The sequence below is a fragment of the Rhinatrema bivittatum genome, chromosome 11 (assembly GCF_901001135.1).
Source record: "Rhinatrema bivittatum chromosome 11, aRhiBiv1.1, whole genome shotgun sequence".
NCBI lineage: Eukaryota > Metazoa > Chordata > Amphibia > Gymnophiona > Rhinatrematidae > Rhinatrema > Rhinatrema bivittatum.
Window position 1 is genome coordinate 89,483,185 of NC_042625.1, and position 16,829 is coordinate 89,500,013.

The window sequence follows — 16,829 nt, forward strand, 5'->3', positions numbered from 1 at the left end:
CCATCCTGAGGGTGAACAATCCTGGCCAGAAGCCTACCTGCTTTATTCCCATAACGCTATCACTTACGTTTATGGTATAGCGTAGAATTTTGAGACCTTCTATGCAACGGCGCATTAAGCCCAGCACGAGAGGCCATGTAGGCCTCTTTATTCCTTAGAGAGGGAGCTGAGGCAAAGCATCTTTTGTGTTTCTTCAGCTGTTTCTCTAGAGGCTGATATTCAAAAGCCATGATATTAAAAGACTTATCCAATTATAATCCAGCCAGATATTAATGAATTATCCGGCTATAATATAACTGGATAAGTCGGGAGCATTCCTTAGGTGGGTGGGAGGTATTCTGTGAAGAAGCAGAGCTAGCTAATTAACTTAACCGGCTAACTCTGGTCACACGGTAGGACTGTCCAAAAGTTAACCAGATATACTTATCCAGCTAACTTTAAGATAGCCAAATATTAAACCCAGCTACACTAACTGCTGTAACCATATCCTCTGGCAATGAATTCCAAAGCTTAATTATGCATTGAGTGAAAAATAATTTTCTACAATTTATTTTAAATAAGCTACTTGCTAACTTCATGGACTGCCCCCTAGTCCTTGTATAACTGAAAGAGTAAATAACCAATTCACATTTACCCATTCAAGTCCTTTCATGATTTTGTAGACCTCTATCTTGTCCCCCTTGGCCATCTCTTCTCCAAACTGAACAGCCCTAACCTCGTTAGCCTTTCCAACCCCTTTATCATTTTGGTTGTGTTATGATTTTGCTTGTCTTGCAGCCTCCCAACCACCAAGGGTCCTCTGGGAGCTGCGCCTACCCTCTTTTCAGCTTTAGTCTCAGTGTCCTCATGACTCGGCAATTCCCTGCCTATTTAGCCCTGCCTCCGTCTACACTCAGCACCTTGTCATTGAGTCTGCTCGGCTCCTTGCTTAGCCCCCCATCTCTGTATACCTTGTGGCTTTCCGTTGCCTTCTGCCTTGTAGCTTTCCAAAGCCTTCTCATCTTGTATATCTTATGGCTCTCTGCAGCCTTCTGCCTTGTGATTTTCTTAAGCCTTCCTATTTCCAAGCTTACCTTGTGGCTTCCCTAAGCCTCCTGTCTCAAGCCTTGCTCCCTGGCTCCCAAGCCTCCTGTCTCAAGCTTGCCAGTATTAGTAACCTCTGTTTTGTTCCACTGTTCCAGTGCTCCATCCCTGACCTTGGCTCCTGCCTGAGCTCCAGACCCACCAGACATCAGCCTCCAGCTCTGCAGCCTGCATCTCAAGTCTGCTCTGGCTTCTGTCTCCAGTTCTGTCTGACATTAGACTACTGCCCTGCAACCTGCCTCTTCAATCCTGCCTGACTTCGGTCTCCAGCCCTGCAGCCTGAATCCCCAGGCCTGTTTAGCTTCCCCTGAGTTTGTTCCTCTCTACTCCGGATTCAAGTCCAACTCCAGCCTTGTTCAAGTCCTGCTGGCCAAGGGCGCAACCTGCGGGTGGCTGGTATAGGCCAAAGATCCCTTAGTCTGGAGTCCTGGTGTTGCGTTCATGCCTGTTTCTCGCCCTCGTTCCACCCTCTCTACTTCGGTGGTGACTCCCTCCAGGTCTGACAGACAGTTGCAAATCCGGAGTTCTCCTGCCACATCTCGTCGGAACCTCTGAGCTGGCTTGATGTTACGGAACCGCCATGTTCCTAATGACATAAGGGCGCACACGCGCTCCAGACTTTGTACCAGCAAGAGCGTGAACCTCGGGGGCGTCCCCCCACAGTGATGTCATCCATTTTCACTTTGAAAGGACTTTGTTTGCTAACCACTATTGAGTTAGCAAGGATTCGAATCTATCTCTGCTAGTTACGATTCTACCAAGCTACTCTGCTATTGTATTATTAGGAGTTCCCGCTCCTCGGGGGCTCCGCTCTCTCTATTCTTTATTTCAGATTGCCAAGACAGGATCCGGTACTCGCTTCTCAGAAGACTCCTCTTTGCCTGGAAGCGATCGCGGACGTGAACACAGTGAGTTCTATTATACATAGGAATCGGTACTCGCTCCAAGAGGGCCTACATTCCTATAGCTCTGAAGACTCCCTTTCATCCAAGACGTTATCGCAGGTATGGAGATCGAGAGTTACCTTGGCAAGATTACAGTTAGGAACCGGTATTCACTCCACGAGGGCCCATGTTCCTAGAACCCTTTACAGACTCTCTTCTACTCTAGAAGCCATTTCATATTCAACTATTGTGAGTTCTTATTACAGACTGTTTATTGGAACCAGTGCTCGCCTACAGCTCCTGTTCCTGAATATACTGAAGACTCTGTGGCACAGAGACCACTGCAGACATCTACTCTTGTGAGTGAACCATCTTGTATCTAGTATACCCTGTCTACTCACTACTTTTAGTCTCTCTCTACAGCTCAGCAACCCAGAGATTACAATTCCAGAATCAGACGGTCTTCAGCCCTGCCGGGCATATCAACTCCCTACTGCCATCTTTGGTGGTTCTACTCCCAGACTAATAAAAAACTATCTATGTTGTCTCTATACTCCAGCCTAGTCGGTGGTCCCTCTCAGGATCTCCACTTTGAGGGCGCTGTCATCTGCCATTGGCCCAGGGATTCACCATTTTACTAAGTGTTCATTCTTTACACTAATAGAATGGTATTATCAACTACCACTCTGTGAGAATTACCCGCAGCAGATCACTAACTCCGCCTACGGAGTATCATCAAGTGCTAGCCCCTCCCCTTGGGGGAGCAGCACTGAACATCTGGACTGTTCCCGTGGGGGTTTCCCGAGTGAGCTGGGTCCTTAAACCGATCAGGTCGCCCTTCTTTGTACTTTCTTCAGTGCAGCAACATCTTTTTTGAGATGTGGCGACTAGGGATGTGAATCGTTTTCCATATCGTCTTAACGATAGAAATCGTGTGGCAGGGCAAGAAAATCGTCTTAGGCACGATTTTTTAGTTAAAAAATCGTTAAAAATCGTTTTTTACGATTAGTGCGCACTAACTGGGAGTTAGTGCGCACTAACTGAAAATGATACAATTTGACACTTTTCAGGTCAGTTAAGGTCAGTTTAGGAATGAATATGTATTCCTATTGGCTGCCCTCTTATTTATTCATGTTACCAAGTTTCCTACTGACAGTATATGGGGGATGGGAAATGGAAACAGTTGGTAGCTTGACAAAACAAGGAATGTGATCAGTCAATGTGACTAGAACTTGTGCCCTAACCCTGATACCAGGGGTATTGTGATCTTCCTGCACACAGTGCCCTATCCCTATTAATACCAGGAGTGTTGTGATCTTCCTGCACACAGTGCCCTATCCCTAATACCAGGGGTGTTGTGATCTTCCTGCACACAGTGCCCTATTCCTGATACTGGGGGTGTTGTGATCTTCCTGCACACAGTGTCCTATTCCTGATACCGGGGGTGTTGTGATCTTCTTGCACACATCCCGATATCAGGGATAGGGCACTGCATGCAGGAAGATCACAACACTCCTGGTATTAATAGGGATAGGGCACTGCATGCAGGAAGATCACAACACTCCTGGTATTAATAGGGATAGGGCACTGCATGCAGGAAGATCACAACACCCCTGGTATCAGGGATAGGGCACTGTGTGCAGGAAGATCACAATACCCCGGAGGAGTGAGGGTCAGGCAGCTCCCCCCTGTCTGTGAAGCCAGCCTCTCACTAGTAATGCAGGGAGGGAGCTGTCTCAGACTTCACCATCCCCCCCCCCCCCCTCACCCACACACCATTCACTAGCTGGGACATGGGGGAAGTCAGTAGTGAGGGTCAGGCAGCGCCCCCCTGTCTGTGAAGCCAGCCTCTCACTAGTAATGCAGGGAGGGAGCTGTCTCAGACTTCACCATCCTCCCCCCCCCTCACCCACACACCATTCACTAGCTGGGACATGGGGGAAGTCAGGAGTGAGGGTCAGGCAGCTCCCCCCTGTCTGTGAAACCAGCCTCTCACTAGTAATGCAGGGAGGGAGCTGTCTCAGACTTCACCATCCTCCCCCCCCCCCCTCACCCACACACCATTCACTAGCTGGGACATGGGGGAAGTCAGGAGTGAGGGTCAGGCAGCTCCCCCTGTCTGTGAAGCCAGCCTCTCACTAGTAATGCAGGGAGGGAGCTGTCTCAGACTTCACCATCCTCCCCCCCCCCTCACCCACACACCATTCACTAGCTGGGACATGGGGGAAGTCAGGAGTGAGGGTCAGGCAGCTCCCCCCTGTCTGTGAAGCCAGCCTCTCACTAGTAATGCAGGGAGGGAGCTGTCTCAGACTTCACCATCCTCCCCCCCCCCCCCTCACCCACACACCATTCACTAGCTGGGACATGGGGGAAGTCAGGAGTGAGGGTCAGGCAGCTCCCCCCTGTCTGTGAAGCCAGCCTCTCACTAGTAATGCAGGGAGGGAGCTGTCTCAGACTTCACCATCCTCCCCCCCCCCCTCACCCACACACCATTCACTAGCTGGGACATGGGGGAAGTCAGGAGTGAGGGTCAGGCAGCTCCCCCCTGTCTGTGAAGCCAGCCTCTCACTAGTAATGCAGGGAGGGAGCTGTCTCAGACTTCACCATCCTCCCCCCCCCCCCTCACCCACACACCATTCACTAGCTGGGACATGGGGGAAGTCAGGAGTGAGGGTCAGGCAGCTCCCCCCTGTCTGTGAAGCCAGCCTCTCACTAGTAATGCAGGGAGGGAGCTGTCTCAGACTTCACCATCCTCCCCCCCCCTCACCCACACACCATTCACTAGCTGGGACATGGGGGAAGTCAGGAGTGAGGGTCAGGCAGCTCCCCCCTGTCTGTGAAGCCAGCCTCTCACTAGTAATGCAGGGAGGGAGCTGTCTCAGACTTCACCATCCTCCCCCCCCCCCCCCCCACCCACACACCATTCACTAGCTGGGACATGGGGGAAGTCAGGAGTGAGGGTCAGGCAGCCCCCCCCTGTCTGTGAAGCCAGCCTCTCACTAGTAATGCAGGGAGGGAGCTGTCTCAGACTTCACCATCCTCCCCCCCCCCACCCTCACCCACACACCATTCACTAGCTGGGACATGGGGGAAGTCAGGAGTGAGGGTCAGGCAGCTCCCCCCTGTCTGCGAAGCCAGTCTCTCACTAGTAATGCAGGGAGGGAGCTGTCTCAGACTTCACCATCCTCCCCCCCCCCCCTCACCCACACACCATTCACTAGCTGGGACATGGGGGAAGTCAGGAGTGAGGGTCAGGCAGCTCCCCCCTGTCTGTGAAGCCAGCCTCTCACTAGTAATGCAGGGAGGGAGCTGTCTCAGACTTCACCATCCTCCCCCCCCCCCCTCACCCACACACCATTCACTAGCTGGGACATGGGGGAAGTCAGGAGTGAGGGTCAGGCAGCTCCCCCCTGTCTGTGAAGCCAGCCTCTCACTAGTAATGCAGGGAGGGAGCTGTCTCAGACTTCACCATCCTCCCCCCCCCCCCTCACCCACACACCATTCACTAGCTGGGACATGGGGGAAGTCAGGAGTGAGGGTCAGGCAGCTCCCCCCTGTCTGTGAAGCCAGCCTCTCACTAGTAATGCAGGGAGGGAGCTGTCTCAGACTGGTATCAGGGTTAGGGCACTGTGTGCAGGAAGATCACAACACTCCTGGTATTAATAGGGATAGGGCACTGTAAGAGATGACTGTAGTAGATTGAATAAAGATCTGATGTTTCTGCTCTCCTCACACCAAACAAAAACAACACACAAGCAGAGAAGCCCTTCTTACAAAGCTGAGCTAGTGAGTTAAGTAGGAGGAAAAGTAAACATACTGGTGCCAGTGTGGCTACTTAAAAAATACACTTACCAACAATCAATTACATATATTTGAACTGTGTACAGTTCCAGCCAGGACCACCTTTCTAAAATGCACAGTGATTGGCAAATTCAACATGCACTAGCATTTCAGGTGCCTGTTAACAAAAATAATAAACAAACAAGTTCTAGTCACGTGAGTGCTGATCATTACATTACTTTTTTTGTCAAGCTTCCAACTGTTTCCATTTCACATCCCCCCAACCATATTGGTAACATCAATAGATAAGAGCACAGCCAGCCAATAGGAATACATACATACATATTCATTCCTAAGTGACCTTTACTGACCTGGGAAGTGTGAACACTTTGTTTCATTTTCTGTTGGTGTTCGTTAGTTTCCAGTTCCATTTCCCATCCCCCCAACCATCACCTCAGTGGTAACCTTGGTAATATCAATAGATAAGAGGGCAGCCAGCCAATAGGAACACATATTCATTCCTAACTGACCTTCAGTGACCTGGAAAGTGTTTATTTGTATCATTTTCAGTTAGTGCGCACTAAATCGAGTTAGTGCGCACTAACGGGGAGTTAGTGCGCACTAACTCGAGTTAGTGCGCACTAACACGATTTAACGATTTTTAACGATAAATCGTTAGAATTTCTATTGTATCGTGTTCTATAATGATTTAAGACGATATAAACATTATCGGACGATAATTTTAATCGTTGAAAAACGATTCACATCCCTAGTGGCGACTAGAACTTCACAGAGTGCTCTAGGTGCGGTCTCATCATGGAGCGACACAGAGGCATTATGACATCCTCCATTTTATTCATCATTCCCTTCCTAATAGTTCCTAACATTGTTTGCTTTTTTTGATTTCTGCAGCGCACTGAGCCGACGATTTCAATGTATTATCCACTCTTAATTTTCTTGGTTTTAATTGGTAGTGATTTGTGGAAAAGAATGGCTATGCCTGCCTTTCTCGTTGCAGAAGATGCAAAGAAAGCAGTGTCCAACCCATTCTCTTTGTAGCTTTTTGTGCTCCTCCTCATCATCCAAATGGGTTTCTTGGATAAACACAACTTTAGCACCACATCTAGGTTGAAAGCACCTTTTCCCTCCTTATTGGAGACTTCATGTTTAAATGTGAAGGTGCTGTCCGTAAAACGTATAGAAATCCCAAGTATAAATAAATCCAACTGAAAATTGTTAGAGAAATTCATACAACTAGTATCTATCATTATCCCAATATCCCCTGCACCTTTCTCGACATTCCCCCCCCCCCCACCACCACCACACACACACACCCCTTTCCTACCAGCCGAGGGAAATTTGATGCACTCCTTTCTAGTACTAAGAAAACGTTTTGATATTTCAAATAAGAAGTTCTTTGCTTTTCTGGAAATTAGGCATTATCTTGATTCCATACGATGTGTAAGCTCGACTGATTTTGCTCAAAATGAATTTGCTGAGTTGCTCTTTGCCTTTCTATCACTCGATTCTATGTTTCCCGAGTAGTGTGCAACTGTGCAGGCTGCTTACTTCTGGTACCTTCTGATGCTTCTGGTACCCACTTAGATTTCAAGCTCTTCGGAGCAGGGACCCATTGGTTGTAATTTTAGTGTCTGCTACCTGGTGGAAGGAGTCATAAAAATGCTAAAATAAAATTAATAATAAAATATATGCCTATGTTAAGTTTATAGGTAAAGTATAAGGGATGAAATTATTAGGGTCGTGCATTTGTTTCATCCATTTTGGTGGTAGACACGTATCTTGCCGACTTTATAGTGCATGCGAGAAAACAGATTTTGGAAGTAATTTTCAAAGGAGTTACATGTGTGTTTGTAATATACTGTAGTAGCAATATTCAAAAGCCATTTACATGCGCATAAGTGCACTTACGCATGAATATCCTATGGACAATTCAATGGCATATATTGTAGCAATTTTCAAAAGCCCACTTACACAGATAATGTGCAGATACACATGTAAAACCCAGTTCTATGCCTATAAATTCTTTTGAAAATTACCCCAAATATGCCCATTACTCGTTATTAAAAAAACACATGTACAACCATTTTTTTGCGTGTACTATAAAGTCAGCAAAGGACACATGTACCACCAAAATGAATAAAACAAATGCACAGCCCTAGAAGTTATACATATAACCAACAATATTCTGGACCTCTGTATCATTTCCTAGCATCTATTGTCAGAATGAATAAAAGGTGCAAAGGTTCAAGAGTTTAATATTTTTAAAACTCAGTAAAAGTTTCATCTTATTAACATCATTCCTCCTGATAATGTAACAATAATTTAATAGCAGATTTATTTTCTGTAGATTCTCTATAACTAAAGAGGAGATCTGTGCATTCTCGAAAGCTCACATACTATGTCCTCTAGTTTTTGGTCATTTAAAAGGTGTCACAGCCTACAAAAACTCCATTTCTTTTCCAGGATCCTTATGGCTACTAGAATATCCACTGTAGCAGTGTAATAATAATAATTTTAAAAAATCTTATCCTAATGATCCCATCTATATAATGATTTATCCTTAGTCTGTATCCACCTCGGCTAACCTATGTCCCTTCTCACCTGTGTCTGGTAGACAGAACTCTCAGACAGTTCCACAAAGAAAAAGGGGAACCTCCATTCCGGAATGTTTGCACCTGTAAATAAAAATGTTACCCCTGTCAGAATCCTCTGGTACCCCCTGACTTATTCTGAGAATTTAATATGAGTGGGAAACCAACACACACACGCGCGCACACACACACACGCACAATCTCATAATCCTTTTGTCCTTTGTAAAATAAAGTAACTAAAAAAGTCAGTGGGAGCCCCAGGATATAAACAGTGATTCAACTATGAGGTCATTAGAACTCTAAATAACACATAGGGCAGGGACGTAGTTACTTCGTAGATTCAGGCTGAAGGAAGATCTGAGATCAAGTTCAGCCTTCTCCTGTGATTGACTCTTTCAAAGTAATCCAAGAAAAGGCACCCCCCCCCCCCCCAACACACACACAAATAACCTCAAGAAAATCCCCAAACATCTGTAGACAATTCTGTAGCATTAAAAAAAATTCCTTCCCTACCTCAAACTGGGTGATCAGGCCAGAATTGTTGGATTGGTGCTTTTCAATGATTGCTGAAAAGGAATCCCCGGACAAAAATATTAAAGAGAGAACAGAAAGCTTCTGTTTATCTGTGGTCTAAGAGCAGAGCTGCAGTGGTTAGCATTCATGTCAGAAGCGCGGCATCGTTATAACTCACTTTCTATACATGAATTTCCATTGTTTTTTTTATATTTTGCTTTACCATCATCAGCCTGTATTTTATACTTTTCAACTGTTCACTAATCTGATGAATTTCAATATGATAAATTTCATAACTATGATCAGCCTGCGCACAAAGGGCTAATGTTTTTTTTCTCCCATATTAGCACAAATGGCATTTTAATCCCCTTTAATGAAAGTTAGCATTCCTGATGCTCCCAGCATTCCCCAGACTCGCCTACCTCATTTACAAGTACATTTTCAAAGGTCCGCGCGTGCAAATACCGGGATTAACGAGCCCAGCCACAGGCGTAAACCCCAGTACGTGCTCAAGTGTTGGGCCTCTCCAAAGGGGCTGGCCGGGGAGCGGGCCCGGACAGCACCATTCGACGCTGTCCCAGGGAAGCGCCTGCTGGCAGCCGCCCAGAGAAGCAGTAAGTACTGAAATAAAGATTTTGGGGTTAGTTAGGTTAAGTCTAAGGGGCGGGGAGGAGAGGGGAAGAGGAAGGAAGGTTAGGTGGGAGGGGGTAGGAACAGGGGGAGGCCTGATTGCTTCGTTGTATTTACTGAAAATTCTCCCCACCTGTGAGCCACCCGCACCAGATTTTAAAATCCAGCGTGCATGTGCGCAGAGCCATCGGATTTTATAACATGCGCGTGCCAGTGTGGGCATGCTATAAAATCGGCACGTCCATGTGCGTGTGCCAGGACCCGCCTGCACATGGACGGCCACACGCTGGGGTAGATTTCCAAAGGGTTGTTCGTGTAAGATACGCATAAGATACGCGCGCAACTCCGAAAACCTACTCCTGCCTCCTCCTGCACGTGCCGAGCCTACTATCTTGCATAGGCTCGGCGGCGTGCGCAAGCCCCGGGCCGCACGTAAGTCCCGGGGCTTGAAAAAAATGGGCATTCCGGGGTGGGGCCGTGGGCGGGGTGCCGGCCCGGGAGCGTTCCGGGGGCAGAACCGAGGCCTCTGGAACAGCCATCGGGCCGGGGGATGAAGAGCCGGGGCATGCAAGTTATGCCTGGAGGCAGGCGTAACTTGTTCAATAAAAGTCAGGGGGGGTTAGTTAGGGCTGGGGGGCAGGTTAGATAGGGGAAGGTGCGGGGGGGGGGGGGCAGAAGGAAAGATCCCTCCCAGGCCGCTCTGATTTCAGGAATGGAGGCAGGCTGCTCGGCTTGGCGCACGCAGGTTGCACAATTGTGCAGCCCCCTGCGCGTGCCGACTCTGGATTTTATAATATCAGCGAACAAATCTACGCCCCTGCGCATGTTATAAAATCTGGCCCACTGCTTTTAAAAGCAACCCCTTAGGGCCTGATTTTCCAAAGCATTTACAGATGGAAAACTGGGATGCACACATGTAAATGTACTTTACCCGTGTAAGTGGGCTTTTGAAAATTGCTACAAAATATGCCATTGAATTGTCCATAGATTTTGCTTGTGTAAGTGCGCTTTACATGTGTAAATGGCTTTTGAAAATTTCTAGGCTAGTATGCTACATTTACATGCATAACTCCTTTGAAAATTCACCTGTAAGCTTTAAAATCTGTTTAAATCTTCACAGGGATGAATCAATCCTCAGTCTTTTCTGCACCAGTACTGCTGCAATGTTTTGTTTTGTTTTTCCCAGAAAGAAAGCAATAATGGTGCCAGCCTTGGCCTGCCAGCAGCATTTGAAATATTGACAACAGTGGGACAGGAGCAAGCCAGGATCGCTCCTGCCCTGTGAAGATTTAAATGGATATTAAAGACTTCAGGGGGCAAGAGGATCCGAGGGAGCCTGGGGGCATCGGGAAGGGCCCAGGAGGTTTTGGTTTTATTTTCTGTAGGGAACCAGACAGTTCTTTTGTTTAATTTTGGTTTTTATTCCTTTGTTTTTAATTTAATTTAATTGTTTTCATATCAAATAAACGAAAAGAAGCAAAATACAAAAAAGTCTGTGCAGACCCCCTACCATACATGGACTACTCCAGGTCTCCAGACTCTTCACCAGTGATATGGCCACTCTCACTTACTAAATTTCTAAACCCATCTGTGTTCAGTTACCTTCAAATTCATCTCAAAATCACACTCAGACTAACAAAGGTTTTTAGATATGAAATTAAATAGCAATTGATTCTCCTTTGCATAATAACTGATGAAATTTTTGATAATGAAAACTTTTGATTAATTCATCTGTAATCATTATGTGATTTATAAATTAATATTAATTAAATATTAGAAATGTTTACAGAAATGGATTGGTGTAATGAAATTTTAATAAAATTGGGGGCTACACCATGAAGAAGCACAAAATATATAAAACATAAGGTGTTTTTCTGTTGCTTTCTGAAATGTTTTCTTAACTTTCAGTGTAAGTGGCAGGCTCTGGCAGACCCATTCTAAGCCACAAAGACCTGGGATGAGCCATTTAGGGAGGAAGAGTGGCTTACTGGTTAGAGAGATGGACTGAGAAGCAGCGAGGTCTGGGCTTAAATTCTGCTTCTCCCACTGATGCTCCTTGCGAGTTTGGGCAAATCACTTTATCTCCCATTGCCTCAGGAACCCACAGGGAGGATAAGTTTCAAAACTGTGCATGTGTGCCCATGTATGCATGTATATGGGTGCACACAACGTTGCTACTGTGTTTTATAAACTGCATGGAAAGGATATGTGCAGCTTAAAAAAAATACAGTTACATATGTGTGCACAAATGCTCACATATGTAAAAACCACGAGTTGTGCAAGTTCAAGCTTATCTGGATAAATGCTGATTTATCCAGCTACAAAGCGGCACATAGCCAGATAAGTCCGAAAAGCACTGCTCAGACAGAGAAAAAGTGCTTTTCAGACTTACCCAGCTATGTAAACCTGTTGCTATTTAGCTGGATAAATCAGAATATAGCCAGATAAGTATCACTACTTAGCCAGATAAGTTCAAATTTGTCCATCTAAGTAGCAGAAAGGCACTACTTAGGGCCTCATTTTTCAAAGCTATCGCAGGCCTGCGCTACTGAAATCGGGGTGGAGTCGGCCCTGGAAGAGGAGGAGTCGGGGGCCTCACCGGGGCCGACTCCGCGAGGGCGGTGCGCCGAGCGGAAAGGTAAGGCCCTTTTCGCTCTCTATTTCACGCCCAATAACTACACCTTCTATGGTGTAGTTATTGGGCGCGATGCCGGCAGCTATGGTGTAGTTATTGGGGGCGGTCCGGCAGCGATCGCACCGCGGCGGTGCGATCGCTGCCGGACCGCCCCCCCCTGTTTCGGCCCCGCCCCCCCCCGTTAGTGCGATTTTCTAAAGTATCGCAGGCCTGCGATACTTTAGAAAATGAGGCCCTAAGCCAGATAAGTTGGAAATTAGCTGGATAAGTGTGTGCAAATTATAAACCATCTATTTGTACTTCTAGTTTTAAAAGGCTATGCATGTAGCTTTTAATCATGTTAATTTGACACTTTTATTCCCCAAAAGTCATATTTTACATGCGTAAATCAGGGAATTTTATAACATGTGCATGGCAATGAAATCACCAGTTTTACCAATTAGCCTACCAGTTTGTCCAGTCCATCTGCAGCTCCAGAGGTTCCCCCATTGCACTCAAACCCTCTACCCAGATACTTTTTCACTTTAACAATGTTTATGATCACTTATACCAGATACTGAGCAGATGTAAATATACACAAATAAAAGACATACTTTGGCAGGTTTTAAAATAGCAAATTTAGGGCCGGATTTTAAAAAGCATTTACTTGAGTAAAACTGAGTTTTGATCGAGCAAATGCACTTTATTTGAGTAAATGGCTTTTGAAAATTGCTATAATATTAATTACATTTAGGCGTATACTTTTGAAAATGACCCCTCTGCACGTAAATGTTGGCCCCTCCCCCTGATCACTCTTGGCACGCCCCTTTCTTACATGCACAAAGTTACTCATGGATACTGATTTACACATGTAAATTGCAGTTTTGAAAATAGCACTTAATCGTGTATGCACTATTTTATGGGAACAAGTGCTAATTTGTATGCACGTAACATTTGAAAATTCATCTGTTACTGTAAGCTCTTTCAAGCAGGGACTTATTGTACCTGAATGCTTATCACCATCACCATTATGCTGTGTTGCATAAGTCTAACAGGGCTATAAAAAGGATAAATTAAATATTATTATTTTGAATCCATGAAATACTACAGTAAAGGTGAGTTTAGGAGGGAAGAATCCAGGACTGAGTGCCTTCTGTGTTTCTTCTGTTGATTTTGAGTTGAGATTGATGGGATTCATCACCTTCTCTTGAATCAGAGAAAGTGGGGGCTTTTCTGATTCAAGCTGACAGTGAGATGGGAGGGAAGGAAGTTGGATGAAGGATACTGAAAGCTTTGAAAACCTGCATGGTTGGTGAATTTTATGCTGAGTACTCCAGTGTTTCTATGACCCTTTTTTTTTCCACTTATGGCTACCATGAGTGCTCAGTTCAATGTCCATAATAAAACTGACCTATGAGTACCAAGAGCCAAGAGCAGTGCTGTGCTACCATGAGCAAGTCCGTAAGTCTGCACTGGTGGTGTCCACGATGATATCTCGCCACTAATATTAAGTGCCTATCATATCTCATCAGGACACTTTCCCTCAGCCTTGAATTTTTAAACTCCCATTCCTTAGCATGCCAAGATGTAACTTCCTACTTTATCAATACAAAATACAGCACCAAGGCAGGATTTAAGCCCCCACAGGCAGAACTGCAGATCAGGGTCAGGATGGGGTGGAGTGGGGGTGCCTCCCTGGAGATTGGGGAGTTAGGATGCAGAGGAGGGAGAAGAGCACTATGGATGCACCACTTTGCAGTGGTACCAGGTGCAGGGCTCTGAAGCAAGCTGGAGCAGGATCCTCTTCAGAGCTGGCATTTGGCGCCCGAGGCTGTTGCCTACGTCACCTATGCATTTACTGAGCCTTTTCAGGATTACAGATCCCAGAAGCATTGAAAATCCAGGGCAGGCTGAAAATGTTCTTTATTAATGGATTGGACGGAGTGGAGAGGGAGGGTGTTTATCTCCCTAGTGCTCTTGTAACACTATGGTATGGACACTGATTTGAAACTTATTGGTGAGCAGAACCCAAAATGTAACCCGGGCTTCTTAAAACCCTCCCAGAATGTCACAATTAAAATGAAGTATCAGGCAGCTGCTTTGGGCTATGTTCTAAGGGAGTGTGGAAGTGGAAAGATCTGGTACAATGCCAGGCACTTATGAGGGTAAGAGGAAGCGGGAGAAGAAAATACAGAACATCAAACTATCTCACAAACCACTGCACCGATATTTTTTTTACCTTGCACCTTATTACATTTACAGTTCTCTGAATCTCGGCTAAGAGCTGCAGTTAGAGCTGTGCCCCTGTCTAGCAAACGTCAGGAAACCTGAGGAGTGAAACCCACAACGACAAAGTGCAAGCCAATGCGTTTCGTTTCAGTTTATACACGGGGACGATATTAGATCCCTCCGGCACTGCCAGGTAAGGGGGATCCTCAGCTACCCTTGCAGAGAAAGCCTGAGAAGAAGGAGCCCCAACTTGAGGCGCTGACCCGGCTCCCTCTAAACATACAACTCTGGGAAAGGGTTTCAGGGAACGAGTTTGTACCCATCGGGTGAAAAAAGAACAAAACTGCACGAAGAAAGGTCTCAACAAGTCATCAACTCAATCCCCATCACAATGTAAACTTGTTTCCTGTAAAATATATTCGCTTTCCTCCTATCGTTCTCTTTCGTTTCCTTCTGCGCCCCTCGCTCATACCTGATGCTCTGCCTCCTCTCTCCGACCTCTGTAGCCCTGATCTTTCTTAGTTGGTAGCGGTGCTGAGCTAAGGGCTGCCCTGATATACAGCTATAGATAGAGAGCGCTTCCCTTTCAGCCAATCAGCACTCCGGGGGGGGGGGGGGTTGAGTCAAGGGCTTGGCCCCTTCACCGAGTGATGAGAAAAGGCGCAGGGTCACTTGGGTGTCCATGGATGGGGGAAGGAGGGGCAGACTCCTGGATCAAAGGCAGGTCAACTCTCCCTCCTGTCCATGAATGGGGGAAAGGAGGGGCAGACTCCTGGATCAAAGGCAGGTCAACTCTCCCTCCTGTCCATGAATGGGGGAAAGGAGGGGCAGACTCCTGGATCAAAGGCAGGTCAACTCTCCCTCCTGTCCATGTGTGGGGGAAGGAGGGGCAGACTCCTGGATCAAAGGCAGGTCAAGTCTCCCTCCTGCCCCCAGGAGCTGAGCTAATGGTCAGCAGCCAGGACTGATGGGTGACTCCCACGCTCTGTGCCCTCTCAGTCTCCTATCACCTGATGCCCTTTCCCACGGGTCAGGTGCCCTTTGCCATTCCTGAGGCGGATGCCAATGAAGTCTGTGGAAGAGCAAAACACGGGAGGGAAAGAGGATGGTGAAAGCTTGTTGGAAAGTGCTCTGTCCACCAACCCCAGTCTCTGTCTTCTCCCATCACCAAGATCTCTTCCCCTGTCTCTTTTATCTTCCGATCTTACCCTATTCATCTCACCCCAGGACCATCACTTATTCCCCCAGAGTACCGCAGTGCCTTCCCCTCCTCTCCCCTCCTTCCCAGACCCCTCCTTTCCCTCCCTCACACTCACTTCCCTCAGCATCTCTTTACCTTCCTTCTAGAAGTGGATCCACCTGCAGGTCCGAGGTCCCCTTCGCCCTGAATGATCGCAGCTTTGCTTAGGCTCCGTTCCCGAGTCAGCTCCTCGCCCACCTCTTCGGTGTATTTTCAGTGCTTTCTGCCTTTATTGCTGTGACAAATGCATTCTTCCCTTTTGTGACTGCTTCCCTTCCTCGCCAGAGGGACTTCACCAGGTGCTGACGATAACCCACCCTCGTCAACCCTCGGGGCAGATATTTCTTCTTCTAGCCATCCAGCAGGTATTACTAGAAACCACTCGCCTTTTGCTCTTGAAAAGCTTTCTCTCATTTTCTGCAGGCGCCGTGTCCTGGTCACAGGGTGTGGTCGGAATTTCAAGTAACTAAAGGTCAACAAAATTAGACTTTGCATTTATTTATTTATTTATTTATTTATTTTTGCCTCAGAAACTCTCGAGAAATGTCTTTAAGGGTAAGCGAGAATTCAGCGGGAGAAAAGGGGAGAAAGAAACACAGGGGGAGACCCACTAAAATCCTGAAAATGTTTCGGTGGATTGAATATTGCTTTAGGAAAAGGAGGTTCCCAGTGTGTGTGCAAATCACAAAAGAGCTGAGACCTTCTCACCAAGCTCACAAAACAAAAACCAGAAGACTCCCAGCTCAGTCCGCTCCAAAGTAAATTAATTTTTCCCCTGATATTCTGCCATTTGGTTGGTTATAATAAAGAATGATAAAATCCCAGGGGAAAAATTAACAAGGAAAGACCCTTAAGTTATAGGTAGGGGGCCTTCATTTTCAGTTTTTATTGTTTTCTTTCTCTGGGAATTTCAATGTTATAATAAAAATAAAATCAGTGGAAAATGGGTTTGTTATAACAAACAGGAGAGAAATAAGTGAAAAAGTAATTTCTCCACTGATATATTTTTAGTTAGAACATTGAAATTCCTAGGGAAAATAAGAACTGAAAATGAAGGACCCTAGCTAAGGGTGGCAAAGGCCTCCTCCCCACTTAAAAAAAAAACAAACAAACCATAAAGGGAGAAGTTAAAGCACTAGATTGAAAGCTTTCTTTCTGCACATCCCTAGGAGGAATCCTGGTAGAAACCCGGGTCAATAGGAAAATGAGATTTGCTAGGTATGTACCCTAAGGGATAGATTTTT

General features: G+C 46.3%; 1 protein-coding gene across 1 annotated transcript in view; it reads right to left on the reverse strand.

Annotated features, from left to right (window-relative positions):
• The window catches only part of LOC115100570 (mucin-2-like), a 102,375-nt gene extending 86,376 nt beyond the window's left edge, over positions 1-15,999 (reverse strand). Inside the window, exons 1-3 of the mRNA XM_029619088.1 lie at positions 15,682-15,999; positions 8,873-8,925; positions 8,370-8,443 (exon numbers count right to left, since the gene is read on the reverse strand). The gene's annotated coding sequence lies outside the window, so the exon portion shown is untranslated. The remainder of the gene's footprint in view (positions 1-8,369; positions 8,444-8,872; positions 8,926-15,681) is intronic.
• Between the last annotated feature and the right edge of the window lie 830 nt (positions 16,000-16,829).